Here is a 21,761-nt window from a genome sequence, read left to right as displayed (position 1 = left end):
ACTATTTCACAAAAGAGAAAATCCCATTCTATTGTCCATTTTTTCTGTTGTATCTTTTTCTTTTGATTCATAGATATTTTTTAATATTTTGGATGCAAATTATTTTTTGATTATGTGTGTTGAAAATGTTATCTTCAGGGAAAGGCTTGAATTTCACCTTTTTTTTAAGATTTTTATTTATTTGTCAGAGAGAGAGAGAGCACGAGCAGGGGGAGCAGTAGAGGGAGAGGGAGAAGCAGGCTCCTCACTGAGCAAGGAGCCTGATGTGGGACTCGATCCCAGGACCCTGGGATCATGACCTGAGCCAAAGGCAGACGCTTAACGACTGAGCCACCCAGGCGTCCCATTGAATTTCACCTTCTTTATGATACCTTTTAATCAATAGTAGTTTTTAATTTTAATGTAGTCAAATTTTATCAACCTTTTCTTGTTTAAAAGATCTTTTCCTATCTGAAGTCATAATGGCTTTCTCCCACATTTTCTTCTAAAAGTCTTATATTTTTGCCTTTTCCACTTAAATATTTAATTAAAAGCTTGGGGCTTTGGCGTAAGCTAGGGAATCAGTTTGGGGTTTGCCTGGGTTTTTTTCCATATAGATTCTTGATTTTCCCAGCACTATTTAATGACATGTCCATCCCTTCTTGATTGATCTGATATATCCAACTGTCATAGAACAAGTGTTCACAAATGTTCGGATCTGTTTGGAGAATCTCTTATTTGCTTTCATTCAGTGGTATGCTGGTAGATATTTCACAACCAGCTCTACTCTCTCCTCTCCAATACACACAAAAAGACCTGATTTTTGCCAATTTGTGTGTTATAAATACTCCCACTATGACCAGTTGCAAGCTACCAACATGATGTCACAGAATGCAAAGTTGGTAAGAGATGCTAGCAGTTGGTTCTCAAGAACAAGGTTTATCCCAGAGCTAATATACTTTTTAAATTACTATACCTTGATATCTGATAGGGCAATTCTCCCCACATTGTTCTTCCCTTCAAGCGTGATGTGCCTATTCTTGGTCTTTTGTATTTTTCATATACATTTTAGAATCAGCTTGCCAAGTTTATTTTTAAAAAACTTACTGAGACTTACATTGGAATTATACTTAATCTGTAGGTTGATTTGGGAATAAATGAAATTTATATAATACAGAGATTTCCAAGTAACAAACATAGTATATGTCTCCATTTGTTTAGGTCATTTTAAGTGTCTTTCAGTGAATTTTTATAATTTTCCCCATAAGTGTCTTGTACATCTTTTGCTAGGTCTATTCCTGAGTGCTTTAATTTTTTTGTTTCTATTATAAATAGTTTATCTTTTCAAATTCCATTTATAACCCTTTGTTGCTAGTATATAGAAATATAACTTGGGCACCTGGGTGGCTCAGTTGGTTAAGCCACTGCCTTCGGCTCAGGTCATGATCCCGGAGTCCCGGGATCGAGTCCCGCATCGGGCTGGGCTCCCCCTTCTCTGTGGGAAGCCTGCTTCTCCCTCTGCCTCTGCCTGCCACTCCCCCTGCTTGTGCTCACTCTGTCTCTCTCTCTCTCTCTATGTCAAATAAATAAATAAAATATTTAAAAAAAAAGAAATATAACTGATTTTTATACATTGATTTTGCTGTCTAAAAAATTTTGCAAACTCCTATTCATTCAACTGTAGATTCAGCTGGATTTTCCATATATACAATCATGCAATCTGCAAAAAATAGCAATTTTGTCTCTTCCTTCCCTACACTTTTACTTTATACATTTGAATTCTTGTTCTGCCAGAAGGGGGTGGCTAGGATACCCAGTACCATATTAATAAAGGGATAGCAGGCACCCAGGCAGTTTTCCCCATAAAGCATGTTATCTCAGTATATACTTGTACAGTTAGAATCATATTGAGGATTAAATTGAGAGGTGTGGACTAGAAAAGCTACAGCTGCTTTGGAGAAGCGAGGGCTCTGTTGTTTAAGAAAGGTTCTTGATTGACATCCTGAAATCCAGACTGAATAGACTTTGCCTGAATAAGAAAGGCTCGCCAGGGCAGGAGGAGGAGAAGAGCAAGAACAAAGGCAGGGATGAGCTTGGCATACAGGTGGCCGAGTAAGAAGGCCAAGTGATTATAGTTCCTTTTGATGAAATCAGCACATTCTCTCAGCTCAACCTTCAAAATACATTCAGAATCAGACGCCTTCTCACTTCGTTTATCAAGACACCCTAGTGCCAACTACCATCATGTCCTGCTCAGATCTCTGCAGAAGCCTCCTGACAGGTCCGTGCTTTGGCCCTGGTCCCTCTGCAGTCTGGTCTCCTGGCAGCAACCAGAGCGAGACTTTCAAAACATAGCTGAGACCATGTCACCTCTTTGCTCCCAGCCCCTAATTGCTTCCCAGCTTGCTTGGGAGTAAAAGCCAAAGTCCCTGCACTGGTCTACAGGGCCCTATATCAGTGTTCCTCAACCTCGACCCTATGACATTTGGGCCAGATAATTCTTTATGTAGGAGCAGACCTGTGCACAGCAGCTGTTTAGCAGCATGCCAGGCCTCTACCCACGGGGTACCTGGAGCACCGCAGCCTCCAGCTGTGAAAGCCAAAAATACCTTCAGACATTGCCCAATGTCCCCTAGGGAGTAAAATTGCCCTCAGTTGAGAACCACTGGCCCCCACGGTTCAGTTTGCACCATACCACACTCTGCTCAGCCCCTCGCACCCCACCTCAGCCACACTGGGGCTTTCCCTTTTTTTAACTTCACTCTTCTTCAAACACATGAAGCGTCATCACCTCACCTTAGGGCCTTCACATAAAGCAATTCCTCTGTGCTTGGCATGCTCTTTCTCCAGATAGCTACATAGCTCACTTCTTCCCTCATTTCTATCAGGTTTCTGCTCAGATATCCCTAAAAAAAGTCCTTCCCTATATACTAACAACCTTCCCTACCACCCCAGGACCCCTGTCCCCTTGGTCCTACTTTACTTTTCTCTGAGGTATTTAACACTGCAGATATTGGTTTTCTGTCTCCCCCCAGCTGGAATGCACACCCCACAAGGAAGTATCCCCAGTGCTCCGCTGCTGTGTCCCCAGTGTTGAGAATAACCCCTGGTACATGGTTGATGTTCAGTACTCTGTTGAAGGAATGAACAGGGATTTTGGATAGGTGGGGCCAACAACCATCAGAAGGCAGTAACTCTCACATGAAATTGCATGAATTCCTTCCTGAAGTTTAACTATTAAGGTATTGAAGGAAGGGGGCTGAAAAGTCAGTAGAAAGCATAGATTTATTTATATAGACATCTTAAACCAGGGCGGCTGGGCATGATGAATTAGAGAAGGGACGTTAGACAGAGGGAAAACCTGTGAGAACAGTACAGGAACCCAGCCACATTATGATGAGGACCTGACTGAGGCGGAAGCCATCAGAATCCAAAAGAACGGAGAGAGGAGAAATGACAGATAGCGGCCAGACGCGTGGAGTGCCCTGCCGTAACTTGGGTTTCCTCCAACACACACCAGCTGTGCCGCGTTTCCTAACAAAATCCACACCCTGCATGCTAATCCAGACTTTCCCAACCTCCTGTTCACACTGCGATGGTAATGCCTGCGCACGTTCTTCCTGCGTTTCTGCAGCTTGTTCTATCCCACACGCAGCCCTTGGAACACTCCTCCTCAAAAAAATTGAATTGTATCAATCCCTTCTTTTTGTTTTTATTTTTTTAAAGATTTTATTTATTTACTAGAGAGCGAGCGAGAGAGAAACAGCATGAGAGGGGAGAGGGTCAGAGGGAGAAGCAGGCTCTCCGCTGAGCCGGGAGCCCGACGTGGGACTCGATCCCAGGACTCTGTGATCATGACCTGAGCCGAAGGCAGCCGCCCAACCAACCGAGCCACCCAGGCACCCAACCCCTTCTTTTTATAAACAAATCTGCAAAGGCTCCTTGTCTCACTTTTAAGGCTAGATCTTACTTTGGCCTTCAAGATTGTCTTACTACCCTCCCTTCATTCTCTCCCTTACTATCCTGAGGAAATCGGTTAGTTTAGGAAAACCCACCATTGAAATGTACATTGACCAGCCCTCTTCCCAAACAAAACAGTGGTAATTTTTACATTAGGAAAGAATTTATATTTGGACTGGAGTCCTTCCCTTTTCAGATAATTCCCCTGATGCTTTTATTACTTTTTAAATATAAAGAAAAATAATGATCTACTCCTATATCTTCTTTTTTATTAACACGAAGGGAGGAGGATGTCTGAAGTATGTTATTCCAACCTGGATCTTTTCAGTTAGTAATTGGTCTTCGAGATCTTTCCATATCAACGTGTACGATTCTAACTCCTTTTAACTGATGCAGTGTTCTGATGTGTGTGTGTGTATGAGAGAGAGAGAGAGAGAGAGAGAGAGAGAGCGCACGCACAAAAGCGAGCATGGGAGCGAGCACATGACCTCTGGAACCAGACTATCTGGGAATCCTGCCACCTACTGTGTGACTTTAGACAAGGCTCTTAACCTCTGTGAGTCTCATTTTCCTCATTTATAAAATGGGTGAGTAGCAATACCTACCTCAGAATTGTCACAAAGACTAAATGAGATATGTACGTAAAGCATCAGAAACTACCCACCACATAGTAAGTGCTCAATAAATATTAGCAGTTACTATTCTGTTATTACGCCTGGTGTTTTCATCATTCCTATTGTGGCATTGCTCATGAACACTCGGTTTGTTTCCAGGTTGTGGCTGTGACCAACAGTGCTGTAGTGAACATCCTAATATATATCTTAAAATACATTGAGAATTTATATCCCTAGGATATAAATTCCTATAAGCAGAATTGTTGGGTCAAATGGTATGTGCATTAAAATGTTGATATCTCTTGCCAAATTGCCCTCCAAAAAGGATATTCCAAATCGCACTCCCACCAGCAGTATAAGAAATATATTTACCCACCTTATTCAGCCTGGGTATTACCAAATTTCTAAATGTTTGCCAGTCTTATCGGTGTTATTTTGATTTGCATCTCTTCATTTTTTTTTAAGATTTTATTTATTTGAGAAAGAGAAAGTGAGCAAGAGAGCACATGAGCTGGGGGAAAGGCAGATGGAGAGGGAAAGGCAGACTCCCCGCTGAGCAGGGAGCCTGATGCAGAACCCTGGGATCACGACCTGAGCCGAAGGCAGACACTTAACCAACTGAGCCACCCAGGCACCCTTGTATCTCTTTAAATATTAGTCAGGTTAAACATCCTTTTATAGGTTTGTCACTTGTAATTTTTTTTACAAGTGATGGTGAACTGCTTATTCATATCCTTTGCCTATTTTCCTACTAAGTTATATATTTTTTTCTTACTGATTTCTATGAGCCCCCAAGGCCTTATAAATAAAAATATTGACAATTTTCAGAAACATAGTTGCTGAGAAAACTAGGTGTAATTGTGAGTTAGTTACATTCATTTAGTATTATAAATATTTTTTTAAAGATTTTATTTATTTGACAGAGACACAGCGAGAGAGGGAACACAAGCAGGGGGAGTGGGAGAGGGAGAAGCAGGTGTCCCACTGAGCAGGGAGCCCGATGCGGGGCTCGATCCCAGGACCCTGGGATCATGACCTGAGCTGAAGGCAGCCGCTTTACCGACTGAGCCACCCAGGTGCCCCAGTATTATAAATACTTTAAAGCTTCCTCCCCCATGCCACTGCCCCACATATATCCCGAACATTCCCACCTAAAAGTGCGTGGGGTCAGTGCTATGACTTCTCTTCCTTTGTGCCCTCCTTTCCCTAGTTCCAGTAGCACCTGCTCCTTTGCCAAATTCAATGACTGGTAGAAGGGCCTTGCCATGGAAATTTCAAAAGAGTGGACTGAGTTACAGCCCTAAGACATAAGCCACCTGTTGAGCCTTGTAAGGCTTAGAAAACAAGAAAGTGGTCCAGAGGCTAAGCAGGCCCCCTACACATCTCCAAAGGCAGCCATGTTTAAGTCCATTATAGCAGAGAAAAAGATGGGCCTGTTTCTATGGCATCAGCCAGGAAAACTTGGAACAAATAACCGAGGCTTTTTGTGCCCATTCACCTGTAATCATATGGCTCCATGGAACTTTTCCAAATGGGGACAGTGATGATGATAATGTGACTACAGTGTGATCCCTCGAGGCCCCTGTCAGCTCAGTGTCCAAAATAGGAATAATCGCAGTACCTTGTGTGTGAGCGCACCTCACAGGCATCCTGCCTGTTCCTCACAGTGTCCCCTCAAGGGCTGCCATCTCCCTTTTAGAGATTGAGGAAACAGTGACTCCGCAAGGTACAGCACGCTGTCCTAGGTCACACTGGCAGCAGATGGCAGAGGTGTGTCCCATCCAGGCCTGGGTAGCCCCAAAGCCACTGCACCACACTGCTTGGCTCCACTGTTCACATCTGTGGCAGAACTGTTCATATTTTGCTTTGCATTATAGTTCCTTATATCTATGTTTGTCATCCTTACAAGATTGTCAAAGCCCTTGAAGGCAGAAACCGCATCTTTTTCACCTACCTTCCCAGCAGCACTAAGTGAAGTGAACTGGATTGAGTGACTTGCCCCAAGAACACTTTGTGGTCACTATCTGGGTCAGGGGTTGTACCCTGTGCTGGAACTGATCCTAGGAGTCTGATGCCGCCCATCTTTGTGTGCTTTCTAGCTCTGCAAAATACCAAATAGCCCCTGGATCCGTTGGCTTATGTATTTAGGGAACCCGGACTGCCTCCAGCCTGGGTTCAGCAGGTGTCTGGATGCTGTGGCCCAATGTGGACAGACCTGCACCACCAGCTTCTGAATGACCAGGACTTGTCCAGATGGAGAATGAGCACCCTTTCCCTGTGGTTTTCATTTTTCATTTGTTTTATGCTGAGAATATTATGATGTCTCAGCCCAGATAATTTAAAAATATGGACAATTTGGAAAATAAAGAAAAGCACAAACAAGAAAATAAACATCAGCAGTGACCATACCACCCCAAGCAACCATTATTAACATTTTGGTATATATCCTCCCATGGAGTTATACATCCAGTAACACATAATTCACAACAATGGGATAATACTGTGCATATTACCTTCATAACAGGCTTCATCCCCTTCATTTTGCCTCATTATTACAAACCTAGTGAGAACCCTGCTGGAGGCAAGTCCTCTCCTTCCTCTGGCCAAGACTGAGCGGGGCGGAAGTGGGTTTAAAGCATAATTACACTTACTTAATAGCATTTAATAGTGGGCAAAGCACTTCACAACCTAATGAGGAAAAAACGTAATCTTGCTCATAGCCCCGAGGCGAGGTCAGAGTCCATATCTGCAGGGCGGTCTCAGAGGCTTCACACCAGCTTTCCACGAGGCTGAAACTTGCAGGTTCCAGGAGGAGAAAGAGAGAGAGGGCAGCCCAGTTCTAAATGGAGCTAGATGATATAACGGCAGGGTCAGATGGGCTGTTGTTTTTCATTGCTTTTCTATCGGAGGCATTCTTTTTTAAAATTATTATTAACTAACCAATTTCTGAATATGTTTTACATGCATAGGGAACAAAACGGCAAAGAAACAAAAGGGTATCCACTGAAAAACAGGCCTCCTCTCGCCCTGTCTCCCAGCTGCCAACTCCCTGGGCCACCTCCCTGCCTTCTGTGGGGCATGAGCAGCTCTTGTGGGTCCTTACCTGAGGCATTCGCAGTTCAGAGGGCAGGAGTCCACAGAGGTTATCAAGGATGAGAAGAATGCTCTTCAGTATTTTCCTTCATCATATCAGTCTCCTCCACTGAGGTCATCTGAGTAACCAGGCCTCACACCCCCAACGTAGTCCAAATAGAACCTAAGTTCCTTCTTCCAAAGCTCACTATGGATGCATCTCAGGCTGGGGGGAACCCCCCACCGCTGAAGCCACTGCAAGGGGAGGGAGCAGAACCTCTGCTGCTGGAGGCAACAGCCTCAGGAAGGCCCTGCAGAACCTGGGCTAGCCTCAGGGTCAGGGGACCGAAAGCTTCATCCGGGCTCTGCCATGGACTGAGTCTAGGTGACTTAACCTTCGCTCTCTGAGCAGCGCGTTTGACCTGGTAATCTCCAAGGCCCTTCCTTCTCTGACCATGCAAGACTTTTAGCCTGGGCCACTCTAACAAAATACCATAAACTAGTAGCTTAGAAAGGACCAAAATTTATTTCTTAGAACTTTGGAGGCTGGAAGTCTGAGCCAGGGTCATCAGTTCTGATGAGAGCCCTCTCTGGGTTGCAGGTGGCCAACTTTGGGTTGTAGCCTCACAGGGCAGAGAGCCGAGCAGGGAAGCAAGCTCTTGTTAGCTCTTATAAGGGAGCTAATCCTGTTTCTGAAGGCTGTACCCTCACAACCTCATCTAATCCTACTCACTGTCTACAGGCCCCACCTCCTAAGGCCAACACGCTGGGGGGTAGGGTTGCAATTTAGGCATTTGGGGAGGACACACTCAGTCTGTAACAGGGGATGACTTGAAACAGGGCTTTTCAAGTTTTAATACGCATATGAATCACCTGGGAATCTTGTTATAATGCAGATGCTGATTCGGCAGGGGCAGGTCTCGGGTGGAACCCAGGATTCTTAATTTTCAACCTGCTCCCAGGTGATGTGAGCTTGTGGAGACTCTAAGGACTGAGCTAGCCTGAAAAATGGCCTGTGACTAAGGGAGAAGGGACTGTTCTGGGACTGAGCATCTGGGAGTTGGAGTAAGGATTACTTTGAAGCTGAGCAGCTCCCTCTGGAGAACGCTTGGCGTCCAGTTTCCTAAATTCTTCTCTGCTGGAGAATGCTAACGTTCTGTGAGCTCTCCTGTGTGCCAGAGCTCTCTCTTAATCCTCACAGCTACCCAATGAAGTCAGTGCTGCGATTATTCCCATTTTATAGATGAAGGCACTAAGCCTTCGAGGAGTTAAGATTACACAGCTGGCAGAGTGGGCATTCCCAGCCAGACCCAGACCATCTGGCCCCAGACCCCGCATCTTGCCACCAAACCAAAGAGCAGAACCGTGTTCTGGCTTCCAGCCATGGAGGAGGACACCATAGGGATTGCTGCATCACGGCACCTCCTCTTGTATGTGGGAGACGGATGCTGCTGGCTGTCAGCTCAGAGGGTCATTTCCAAGGAAACACGACTCCACTTGCAGACCTGTCCTCAGTCTAAGATTTTCTTGATAACTCTTAAGGGGTTCTGACTGCTGTAATATCAGTCATGGGGTAGGAAGGCTTCTTCCACGAGTCTCCTCCGTCCCTCAACAAGAGGGTTCCTCGGCTGGGAAAACAGGTAGATTGTGTCATAGGAAGGCCATGGGCCTTCACAGGCCACATCCATTTTCATTTACCTTCTGAAAGAAGATTAAGGAGAAAATTCAATTTTGCCTAATGCCTCCCCCAAATGGCTAATTTATATGCTAATTAGCAAGATAAGAATCGATGAAACTGGTAATCAATATGATATCCAAGGCACCAGTAATGAAATTCATTTTGAGATACACTGCCAGTGGAAATGAAGCAATTATGCAGAATAAATGGGGCAGCTCGGGAATAGGGGCTCCCTCCATATTGCACTTGACGGCACTTTTCCCCTTCTGCCCTCCCTCACTCTCTCCCCCTCCTGCTGGAATCAGCTGTCCACTCAGATCCCTTGGGGCATCTCACACCAGCTCCTTCCTCCCTAAATACCTGACCCTGCACTCTCCCTGTGGCTCTGTGGGCCGCCAGGGGGGAGTGGAGCTAGGGAAATTAGAGTCTCAGAAGACCAGAGGTGCAAGCCCTGGAGGGGAATCAGGTGCTAACTAGGCACTTTTAAGCCATAGACAGAGTAGTGAATAGCACTTTACCCTCACACGGGCTGAGGCTGGGTTACAGTTTTTAGTTCTTAGAGCATAAATATGATATTGCCCAGATTTTCCAGACCTGTCCTGATTTCAAGTAGTTTGTCCCATCAGACTGTACGTTGAGTGATGTGTCCTACGTGAGTCCGTGAAGTTGGCCCTAGTATCTCTGCAAGATTTCACCTGACCCTAGACGTCTTGTTTCAACCTGGACATTTATGCCAGGGATTCTGCTTTTCTTTTCTTCCGTGTGTGTGTTGGGGGTTGATTACAATCATCTCTGGAAATTAGGGGCAGCATTATTCATTTCATCCTTTCAACTAAGAGAACTGAAATTTATATTTTACTCCCATGTCTGCTCATTGGAATCACCTGGGGAGCTTCCCCCCAAATTTTATTCTGAAAAAATTTAAACATACCAAAAAGTTGAAAAAAAATCACCCAGTTAATATTACATGTATTTGGATTCTACAATTAACATTTTGCCATCTTGCCTTATCTCGAATCTGTCCAACTCTCCATCCATCTATCCACTCATCAGTCCGTCTTAACATCTTGTCACACATTTCAGAGTAAGTTTCAAGCATCAGTACATTTCACCCCTAAACACTTCAGCATGCATGTCATTAAAGTTCAGTATTTGTTTCTTTTTTTTTTTTTTTTTTTTGAGGTAAAATTTACTGACAGTGAGAGGCACAAATCTGAAATACACCATTCTGTGAGTTTTGGCAGATGAGCACAGCAATGTAAAACAACCTTCTCTGAGTATCTGGAACATTGCCCGCACCAGGAGTTCCCTCATACCCCCTCCGCAGTCACTCCCTACCCCCACTTCCATCCCCCACTTGCAGAGGCAACCATCACTCTGATTTTTCCCACCATAGATTAACTTTTCCTGTTCCTAGAACTTCATAGAAATGAAACCACTCAGACTGTACTCTTGTATAAGGGTGGGGTTTTTTGGTCATCCAGCATAGCATTTTTGAGATTCATCCATTTTGTTGCCAATATCAATTGTTTGTTCTTTTTTTCTTGCTGAGTAGTATTCCACGGTATGGATATACCACATTTTTTAGCTATTGTGAATAAAGCTGCTAGCAACATGTTTGTACAAGTCTTTTTGTGGACATATGTTTTTATTTTGCTTCAACAAATTCCTAGGAATGGAGGTAGTTGTATATTTAGTTATATAAGAAACTACCAGGCCATTTTTCAAAGTGCTGTGCTCTGCCTAGGAAGCTCTTTAAAAACACTGCCAGGGTGGCTGGGCGGCTCAGGTCATTAAGTATCCAACTGTTGATTTTGGCTCAGGTCATGATCTCAGGGTTGTGAGATCGAGCCCGCATTGGGCTCCACACTGGGTGGGGAGCCTGTTTATGATTCTCTCTCTCACTCTCTGCCTCTCCCCACCCCATGCACTCTCTCTCTTAAAAAACAACAACAACAACAACAACACTTCCTCCCCTGTAGCCCCTAGAAATTCTTTTTTTTTTAAGATTTTATTTATTTTAGAGAGAGAATGAGAGAGAGAGAGAGCATGAGAGGGGGGAGGATCAGAGGGAGAAGCAGACTCCCTGCAGAGCAGGGAGCCCGATACGGGATTCGATCCCAGGACTCCAGGATCATGACCTGAGCCGAAGGCAGTCGCTTAACCAACTGAGCCACCCAGGCGCCCGCCCCTAGAAATTCTTAATTGGTGTGGAGTGGGACTCAGGCATACGTATTTCTGATATGCTTATCTAGTAGTTCAAATGTGCAGCAAGAGGTACGAGTCACGGAAGGTTTAGCAGTTAACACTAGATGAAAAAACTTTGGGTACCTATACTAAATGCAAAAAAAATCCTTTTTTTTTTTTATTTTGAAAGGTGGCTTTCTGTTGCTGACCTCTTTTTTTCCCCTTTATTTTTATTGCTGTAACGACCTGGGCATGATCAGGGATGATCTGGACATTGCAGTTCAGACTTGAGTAAAAATACCTGCTTTTTAATCCCAGTTTTGCCACTTTATAACTATATAGCTTGAGCAAGTCACTCATCAGTTTCCTCTTCTGTAAAATGGCGTTTATAGTATGTATTCCAAGGTAATAAGGATAAAGGTGCCTGACTCAAAGAATCTTCTGAAACGTACTATAGACCAGGGTGGGAAGAGTTATCCAACCCTCCAGGTGAGTGGGATTCGTTAACTCTGCCTTTCTGAACAAAGGCAGACTGACAGATTTTTTTTGTTGTTTGTTTGTTTTTTGTTTGTTTTGGGAGGGTGTTCTATAATATGGCTCAGGATGGTAAGGCTGTGAGTGTCAAATATTGGAGAGCTGTCACCACCTCTGTATAATGATTGGAGTATAATCATCTCTGTCTTAACAAATATGTAAAAGCTACAACTCAATAAGATAGGGGATTTGAACTGGTTTTCCATCCTGGCAGTAACTTGGGCTGATCTTTCTATGCACTGTCCCTGTGTAGCCAACAACACACCTTCCCAAGACTGCCTGCTAGAGTCCATATTAGGGGCACAGTGAGGAGCTATCCAGCAGCTGAGGTCACTTGCCTTCATGCAGGATTACTGAGCATTGAGTCAACAACAAAACAAACTACCGAAATCTGGTTCCTACCATCTGAAACCTGGCCCACTCTCCCAGAGGAGACAGACCTGGACACTGTCTTCTGAGTGATCTAGCCCCTGGACCTTACAGAAAGTTGGTAGGCATGGCTCCCAACAGCGTTTTACATCAAATGCTCAGTACTTGGGAAAACAAGCACAGAAACATCTCTTAAAGGGGTCTTATGAGTGATGTGGCTTCTCTCATTGTTCAAACATTTGAATGAAGATTTGCCAGGTTGGCACCAGGAAGAATGCAGTTGCAAACAATGGGTTTTCTCCTGTAAGACAGGTCAGCATGGACATAGATAAGCCTCTTAAATCAGGCTAGAAATGCCAGGTTTTAGCTCCTTTCTGAACAGGAGGGCTGTGGAGGATTCTCCTTCATGTCCTCCCCTGACAACTACTGAGAATGTGGTATTCCTCGCCTTCCCAGGAATGTATGGTTTCCAGAGTATTAGAGGTTTCTCTGAGCTGTAGTTATCAGTACAGAAATCCAGGGTAAAGGATGGCGGCTAATAAGCCTCTTTTCAACTTTTTGGCCTCCCTGAGTGTCCGTCTGTGGAACCTGCATGCTTTTGTCAGAGGGTACAAGGCGGAGGGGATGAGGGAAAGAGATCAGATGGCCTGCTACCCGAGGCATGTGCCTGACTTCAGTAGGCCCCTTTGGGGTTGGTTTTATTCTGTAATGTGTCCCCTGAGAAGACAGACTAAGCAGCCAGGGTTACCCTGCAATTTCTCCAAACTATTTGCATGAAATACTGCAGGCAAAAAGCCCAGGCCCTGATTGGCTGTTGCTAGGTAACAACATAATCATCAGGAAATTAGGCTGTCCTTTTTTTTTCTCCAAACCGGAGTATGTGTGTGATTGCAGCGTTGTGCAGGAAGAGAGAGGGAGTGAAACAAAGAGAGATAAATGGGATGGTCTTGAAGGCGGGGACACCACAGCCACAAACCTGCATCCCACGGTAGGACAATCTGCTTTGGGTTGGGCTCTTTCCTCAGTCAGGCCGATATTGGTACCTTTTTTTTTTTATAAGAATGACAAAGCTAGCGTTTCTGCAGACAGCAGGAGCAGAAGCTATGGAAGCAACTTTGACATTTGAAGTGATTTTTAGAAGCAGGATGTAGTGTTTTAATATATGAAAATGACTCCAAGTGAGGATGAATAAATGAATGTGTATGGAGAACGTGGGTAGGTGGAGAAGAATCCATTAGCGTGGCTATAGAGCTCCTGCGAGGCACAGAGCGTGAGAATGCGCATGTGAATGAGGCGTGTGACGGAGAAAAAACAAGTATGCTTTACAATGTGGAAGGAAGCCCCATAAACTGAATGAAGTTCAGAATTGTGCCTGCTAAAACTCCGACAGCGTTTAGGCATGTGGTCCTTCCATTATTTAGCCGGGCGGTCTTCAGCCTACCTTTCCGCCTGGCTAGACTTGGCAGGTGGATGAAGAGTAATATAAAGAGAGCGTTTGTGTCTGTGTGTCTCGTTCACGCAGGTGTGTGGTGCATGTGCACTGGTGTGTGTGCACGTGCACTGAAGCACCTAGTTCATTTTCAAGGCTGTCTCCTAGCATAAGAGCATGGGGCACCCTGACAAGTGTACGACTACACCTGGACACTTCCACTGGCTAATAAATATCCATGGAGACCGTGAGGGCTTTCCTTTCCCTTCCTGCCAGCCCCAGCCCCAGATGGTTTTCCCAACCCCTACCCTCCCTTATCTTGTCCTCCTTTTGAGTTCCCTAGCAATGACCCTGCCCTTACACTAGACCCTCAGTTGCCATACTGCATACTTCATTGGCTTGCTACAACCCCAGGCAAGCTAATTGCCTTTTGCCATTCATTGTCTACCAGATTAATGACTCCTCCTGCATCTGCCTGCCCGTAGCCTCCTCTGAGATTCCTCTGTGTGCTCTCTTGCCCTTCTGCCCCCTCCTCAGCCCAGCCTCTCTGAGCCCCACAGCTGACTTTTTCGAAGTCATTTAATCTAAATGCTAAAATAGAAGCACTGTTTTTTTTGTTTTTTTTTTTTGCCCGATCAAAGGAGGTAGTCCCCAGAATAATGCCGAGAGGACCATCTTGTAGCAGTGGTAAAAATACAGAAATGTATCAGGAGCAAGAAAGAATGTATGCCAATAACCAAGATTCAGACAGAACTATCCTAACCACACAGCACCCCACAAGGACTTGCTGCCTCCAGTGGGTGAGCCTAACAAGACTCAGAGCTCCTGCTGTGGAGGTAAAGAGCTGTCACCCAATCTCCAGGGGCTCCAAGCCCCTTTCTGAATCTGTGCACTAAATAGAATGAACCTGGTGCTCTGCAGAGCATCCACGCCCTGTATGCAGATGAAACAAGATATTCTTTAAGACTATTGTTCTCAGAGTGCGGTCCCTGGACCAGCAGCATCAGAAATCTGGGGGTGGGGCCCAGCAATCTGTTTTCCAAAACCTCCAGGTGATTTTCATTTTTGCCAAACTTTGAGAACCACTGTGGACCTGAAAACTTGCATTTTTAGTAAGTTTCCAGGTGATACTGCCCATTCTTTGAAAACCTCTGCTCTAAAAATAGAAAACAGGGCTCATGTGTAATTGCCCTCCTCCCACCTAGCATACCCCCTTCCCATTTCCAAAGTCTCAATCAAACCCATCTTTATTTTATTTTTTTAAGGATTTTTTTTAAGATTTTATTTATTTATTTGACAGAGAGAGACACAGCGGGAGAGGGAACACAAGCAGGGGGAGTGGGAGAGGGAGAAGCAAGCTTCCTGCCGAGCAGGAAGCCCGATGCGGGGCTCCATCCCAAGACCCTGGGATCATGACCTGAGCCGAAGGCAGACCCTTAGCGACTGAGCCACCCGGGCGCCCCCAAACCCATCTTTAAAGACCTACCGCAAATGAAACTTCTGATTCAACCAAAGGTTATCACTTTACATCTTATTGTATGTTTAAACATCAGCAAACTGGGGCCCACGGGCCAAATCCAGCCCATAATCTGTTTATGTAAGGTCCCAGAACTGAGAATGGCTTTTACATTTTTAAATGGTGGGGGTAGGGTGATGGTTGAGGATCAAATAAGAATATGCAACAGAGACCATATGTAATCTGCAAAGCCTGAACTATTTACTATCTGGCCTTTTATAGAAGAAGTTTGCCTACTCCTGTTATATTTATTTATGTACTTTTCTTACTTCTCTTAAACTGTTAGCTCCGTAAGAAGAGTCAATATCTTAATCATTATTGTATTCCATTCAGTACCAAGCACATAGTAATTGTTCAATAAACATGTAGAGGATGGAGAGATGGATGGTGGTTGGATGAGCTAGTTGGGCAGTTAACTAGCATTCTGGGAATCCGAAAGAGATCAGCTTTCCTACTTTGCCACTCTGTTGCTGCCCCATCCATGAAATAAGAACAGTGGTTTCCTCCATCTGAGTAGATGATAAGAATCAGGAAGTTCATATGAATGGAGCTTATTCTTTCCATTAGTAACCAGAATGGTAAAAACCATCTAGACGCCGTCCTGCCCCTTGACAAACAAGATTCCCATTTAGAACATTCATAAATGGGAGAGTTTAAAAATAGGGAAAAAGCTTAAAATTTCGGGTGGATTTCTAGCATCCAGTAAAAGATTTTCATGGAATTAGATGCTAGCAGTGTTAAAATAGATCCTAGAGGCAAGGCTGCATGCCTCACACCTGCCATGTGGTTGCTCCAACACTGGCCGCTCGCCTCCATCCACTGGGAACTCGCTTCGCACAGCCCTCCTTCCACCTCGCATAGCCCCACCTCGCATAGCTCGCTCCACATGTTCCCAGCTCCAGGTGTTGGTGAGTACTTCTCTCTGTGGAGTTGAAATCTATCTCCTTATAATTTCCACTCTGTAGTCCTATTTCTGCCTATTCTAGCTATCAAAATGAGCTACCTACATTTCGAGCAAAGAAGTAGGGTAAAGTTGTATTTGGCTGGAAAAAGTGGAAGATGGAGGGGCATCTACCCCACTGAGATCATTTTCCCCTGCAAACAGTTACAGAGCAGGTTAGATATATAAGAAGCTGTGAGCCAGCCGGTACGCTAAGAGAGGAAAAGCAAACGTATGGGTATAAAATGGAAGAGAGCAGAGCGCCTGGGTGGCTCACTCGGTTAAGCATCTGCCTTCGGCTCAGGTCATGATCCCAGGGTCCTGGGATGGACCACCACATCGGGCTCCCTGCAGGGGGGCAGGGGCTAGCTTCTCCCTCTCCCTCTGCTGTTCCCTCCGCTTGTGCTCTGTCAAATAAATAAATCTTTAAAAAATAAAAATAAAAAAATAAATGGAAGAGAGCACAACATTCCCAATACAATAGGAAGCAGAAGGCTGGTGGTCACAGTAGATCATAGGCTGACCACAGACGTGCAGTCTGTTTCTGCTAGAGAGGAATGTTAATAGCAATTAGAGGCCATTATTCGGGACAAATGAGGGAAAGAAGGCCCCAGAGCTGGGCCTGGGGGACTCCGGAATTGCTCTGTGATTCCAAAGCTCTGAAACAGCTGCCAGGACGAGTTGCCAGGGCAGAAGCAGAGCAAGAGAAAGCCTCTTAGGAATGGCCGAAGCGTCTAAATGGTGGGCTGGGCCAAAGCAGTGAGGGCCCATGGAGGAAACTGTCCCCGAGAGGATGGGAGGAGGGGGTGGAGAAAGGAAGCTTAAATCTCAAGATGGACGCCGGCGGACGATGTAATGTAGTCAATATTAATCCAAACACCTGGACAGCCGAGAAATCAATCATTGTTTGAACAACAGCGCCAAGAAGAATGTTTAGTGATCACTTACTTTCTGCATTCCTAAGGTACTTTTACTGCACAGAGGCTGGTGTTGCGTGAGGAACTTAACCTGGTCATAGCTTCGGGGCTCTCGCTTTCCCCTCCCTCCCCCTCCCCCATACGTACCTGAGTGCGCACGCGTGAGCACCCCTCTCACCCACGCGCACGCACTCCGTGGCTACGGCTACCCTGGGTACCACTTCTTTCAGGTTCAGGTGGAGGTGGGCTTTTTTTCCCCTTATTTTTGGTTTCTTAAGAAGAAAATTCCTGAGATCTGAGAATGGGGCTTTTTTGGACTCTGGAGAAAAGCTTACAATCGAGCCTGGACTAAGAGTCTATTCTGTAATTGCAAAGGATTACAAGCCCAAAGTTTTAGTCTTCCCCGCTCCACTTTCACATCACTCCCTGATTACCGGGACCCACCTAACAGCTCTACGGTCTCGGGCGAGTGACAGCTCAGAGCCTGCGTCCTCATCGGTAACTGCTACTCTAAAACAACACTGCAAGCTGGCAAAGAGCGGCTGATAATTATTAAATGCCTATTCTGTGCTGCACACTGTGCTGGGTGCTCTGCTTGCATTTTCGTATTTACTTTCCCCAATAGCTCTTAAGACTCTGTATCACTGGCACTCTTTACAAATGAGGAAACTGAGGCCCAGGGAGGCGAAGTTACCTGCCTGAGATCTCCCAACAAGGGCAGAGTCGGGAATCAAAACAGCCCTCTCTGAATACAGAGCTCCTCCTCTTTCTGCTAAATCTTGCTGCCTCCCTGACACTGTGCCCAGCATGGAGTGGGCAATCAGGAAAGGTGGGTGTCCTTCATCCCTTCTCTCCAAAGGAGAGGTGGGTGGTTCTTTTTCTTTGGTATTACTTTTCAATTAAATAGTTAAAGTTGGCTTTGTAAACACTGCTAACAGAACCAGCCATATATGAAGGTAAGATACCGGAAAATACCTCTGAAAGGAAAGGCCTACAAATATGAGACGTGCCCCAGTGACTGCTGCATGTTGCCAGGGTACAAGGCAGACACTGGGAGAGTCCGAGTTGACAGGTTTGCCATGGACTGACCTCCCTGCTTGAGATGGCTCTTGTGAGACAGTCTGTCAGACACAAGGCAATAGGAGCCAAGTTAACTTCATAAGAACTCACTGGCCCAGATTGGCCTAGACTGGAGTAAACACAAGTAATTCTGCCTCTTACGCGGGACTTGCAACCCTGGTTTCCGACACCTGCCATTTGCCAGCTCCGTGGGCTCAGAGAAGTTACTGGACCTTTCTGAACCTCAGTTTTCTTGTGGGAAAAATGAGGAAGTAATCCCTGTGTTCTAGGGTTGTTGTGAGGACTACATGAGACAAAGCCCTTGGCCTTGAGCAATAAATGGCAAGAATTTTTTCCGAGGACCAGGCCAGAGACCACTGGCCTCCTAATGGGTAAAAGATCACTTACATACAGAACAAAAGTGTTCGTAACAGAAGACTTTTATCCCAGGCAGTCTATCTCTTTATAATCCATCAAAGTCTATAAAGCTCCATTCCCAAAACTCCTATAGGGGATATAAAGGGAAACTCTTAAGGAAGAAGCCTACACTCCTGGAATAAGTTCTAGGGGCAGCATACCCAGATAGAAGCAGGAAAACAGGACAGTGCCCGCTTTTCCAGGGCACTCTCAGCTAGTGTTCCTAAAAATGAGCAAACTCCTAACCCCAAGTGCCACACAACACTGGGTTGGTGAGACCTACCTGGCCCCAGTAGGTCTGAGCTATGTCCCAGATTGAAGGAGTAGAACAAGAAGAAAAAGAGAAAAGAAGGCTAGTAAAGGATTTATAGACAAATGTCCATGCCCTTGAACAGTGATTTTGAAAGCCTGGCTGCTGTCCATGATCCCTGTCCTGACTTAGTTATGCTTGTCAGGAAGCAGCAGTGGCAAAAAGACTGGCCTACCATGGCTTACCCTAACAACAGGCCAGTTCAAGGCTAAGACGAATGCAGAAAATGGTGAGTCCTAGAAGGGGAAGGGGTGTGTGTCTGTGTACGTAGGCCTGCTTTGTGAGAGACTTAGGATGGAGAAGTTTTGTTCTTATTCAGGTATAATTAAAATTAACATACATTATATTAGTTTCAGGTGTACAGCAGAGTGATTTGATATTTGTATATATCATGAAATAATCACAGTAAGCCTAGTTAACACCTATCACCACACATAGTTACAGAATTCTTTTTCTTGTGATGAGAAATTTTAAGATCTATTCTCTTTTTTTTTAAGATTTTATTTATTTATTTGACAGAGAAAGACACAGCGAGAGAGGGAACACAAGCAGGGGGAGTAGGAGAGGGAGAAGCAGGCTTCCCGCTGAGCAGGGAGCCCGACACAGGGCTCAATCCCAGGACCCTGGGACCATGACCTGAGCCGAAGGCAGACGCTTAACGACTGAGCCACCCAGGCGCCCCTGAGATCTATTCTCTTAGCAACTTTCAAATAGGCAGGATAGTATTATAAATCATAGTCACCATGCTGTAGGTGCATCCCCAGATCTTATTTATTTTGTAACTGGAAGCTTGTAACTTTGAAGAGATTTTTATAGAGGTCTTTTTTTATAGCCTTGGCTCCTGAGATTTCTGTGCAAAAATCCCAGGAACGCATAGCTCTACTAAGAAAAAACAGGGAAGAATTGACTAATGGAAGAATTTACTCACCAGATTTTTTTAAAAAAATCCAAACTTTGAGGTAATTGATGGAAATAAAATTTTCTTTTCCTCTGGAAATAAAGTCTTCAGTCCTAACCCAACTTACTCTCTTTCCAGCCTGTGCCATGAAGTGGGTGGCTTAAAATGACAGAAATGTATTGCCCCACAGTTGTTGAGATTAGAAGTGTGATGTCACAGAGTGCACAGGCCCATGCTCCCTCGGAAGGCCTTCCTTGGCTTGAGAAGGCCTAACTCCAATCTCTGCCCCGATTGTCACATGGCTGTCTACTCCCTGTGTATGTCTGTCTCTTCACATGACATTCTTGTCTAAGGACACGAGTCATATTGGCTTAGGGGCCCACCCTGCTCCAGTATGACCTCACTCACATCTACAGCGACCCCATTTGCAAATGAGCTCATATTCTGACGTACTGGAGGTTAGAACTCTGACTTATCTTTTTGAGGAGACACAGTTTAGCCCGTAACAAGCAGTATTTAAGGTGTAGGCAAAAGGACATGGACACTGTGTGTCATGGCTAGCCAGGAACTTAAAGAAATGAATGTCTCAAAGCTAGGTGCCAAGTGAACAGAACGATGGGATCCAAGTTTGTGTACATGTTCATCTTTTGAGCATCCAGTAGAATAGCATTGCTCTTTGGCCCTGGAGTAAAAGTTCTTCCCGAAGGACCTTTAGCAGTGTCAGTAATAATAAAAATGTCAATAATAACGATGACGATGATCACAGCTCACATTTATTAAGTGTTTGCTAAATGACAGACATGGTTCTAACTGCTTTACATGGATTATCTCATCTAATACAACAACCCTCCGGGATGGATTTTTTTTTTTTTTTGTAAACACTGACTTTTATTTTTTTATTTTTTATTTTTTTATTGTTATGTTAAGGATTTTTTTTTTTTTTTAAGATTTTATTCATTTAGGGCCCCTGGGTGGCTCAGTTGTTAAGTGTCTGCCTTCGGCTCAGGTCATGATCCCAGAGTCCTGGGATCGAGGCCCACATTGGGCTCCCTGCTCAGCGGGAAGCCTGCTTCTCCCTCTCCCACTCCCCCCTGCTTGTGTTCCCTCTCTCTCTGTTGAAAAATAAATAAAATCTTTAAAAAAAAGATTTTATTCATTTATTTGACACAGAGAGAGCACAAGCAGGGGGAGCCGGAGGCAGAGGGAGAGGGAGAAGCAGGCTCCCCCCTTGATCCAGGAACTCGATGCGGGGCTGATCCCAGGACCCTGGGATCATGACCTGAGCCAAAGGCAGACGCTTAACTGACTGAGCCACCCAGGTGCCCCTCAGGAAGGTATTATTTACAATTGAGACTGAAGCCTGAGGTCTCGTAACTTGCTCAGTCACACAACTAGGAAGATGAAGTTCTAGAGCATACATTCCTAAACACAATATAGAGACTTACTTTCTTTATATCTTAGGTTCCTCAAGAGCCTTCTGGAAAAGCTACCCTTTAAAAAAGAGACAAAGATTATACAGGTAAAATGGACCATGGTTCTTTATAAAGAGATTTTTAAGTGTGACTCTGACCTGTGACCAATGATGAGAAATAACTTATGGGATCCCCACTATTTGAGGTGAAAGGAATTGCTTCCATATCCCAAGTTGGATTCACACCCTTACCATGTATCACATGCTTCCTGTTTGCTAAGTATTGTCCTCCGGGTTGTACGGACACTTTATTTAATCCTTATAATGGCCCCATAGGGATATGTGATCTCATTTTACTGCTGAGGAAATTGAGGCCCAAAAGATGACACAGCTTGCTCAAGGATACACAGTTAGTGTGTGGCCTGGTTGGAATTTGAACCCAGGTCTTACTAACACAAAAGCCTGGGCCGT

General features: G+C 44.8%; 1 protein-coding gene across 10 annotated transcripts in view; it reads left to right on the top strand.

Moving 5' to 3' along the window:
• The window catches only part of PHC2 (polyhomeotic homolog 2), a 117,937-nt gene that overhangs the window by 32,805 nt on the left and 63,371 nt on the right, over positions 1–21,761 (top strand). Inside the window, exon 2 of one of the 10 annotated variants that reach the window (XM_027604145.2) lies at positions 21,341–21,398. The exons of 8 other annotated variants lie outside the window; for them this stretch is intronic. The gene's annotated coding sequence lies outside the window, so the exon portion shown is untranslated. Of the gene's footprint in view, positions 1–13,358; positions 13,382–21,340; positions 21,399–21,761 lie in introns of those variants that run through there. One more of the 10 variants, XM_027604158.2, reaches the window with a different exon arrangement.

Source organism: Zalophus californianus, chromosome 4, assembly GCF_009762305.2.
Source record: "Zalophus californianus isolate mZalCal1 chromosome 4, mZalCal1.pri.v2, whole genome shotgun sequence".
NCBI classification, from domain to species: Eukaryota; Metazoa; Chordata; class Mammalia; order Carnivora; family Otariidae; genus Zalophus; species Zalophus californianus.
This window is presented reverse-complemented; position numbering and strand designations above follow the sequence as displayed.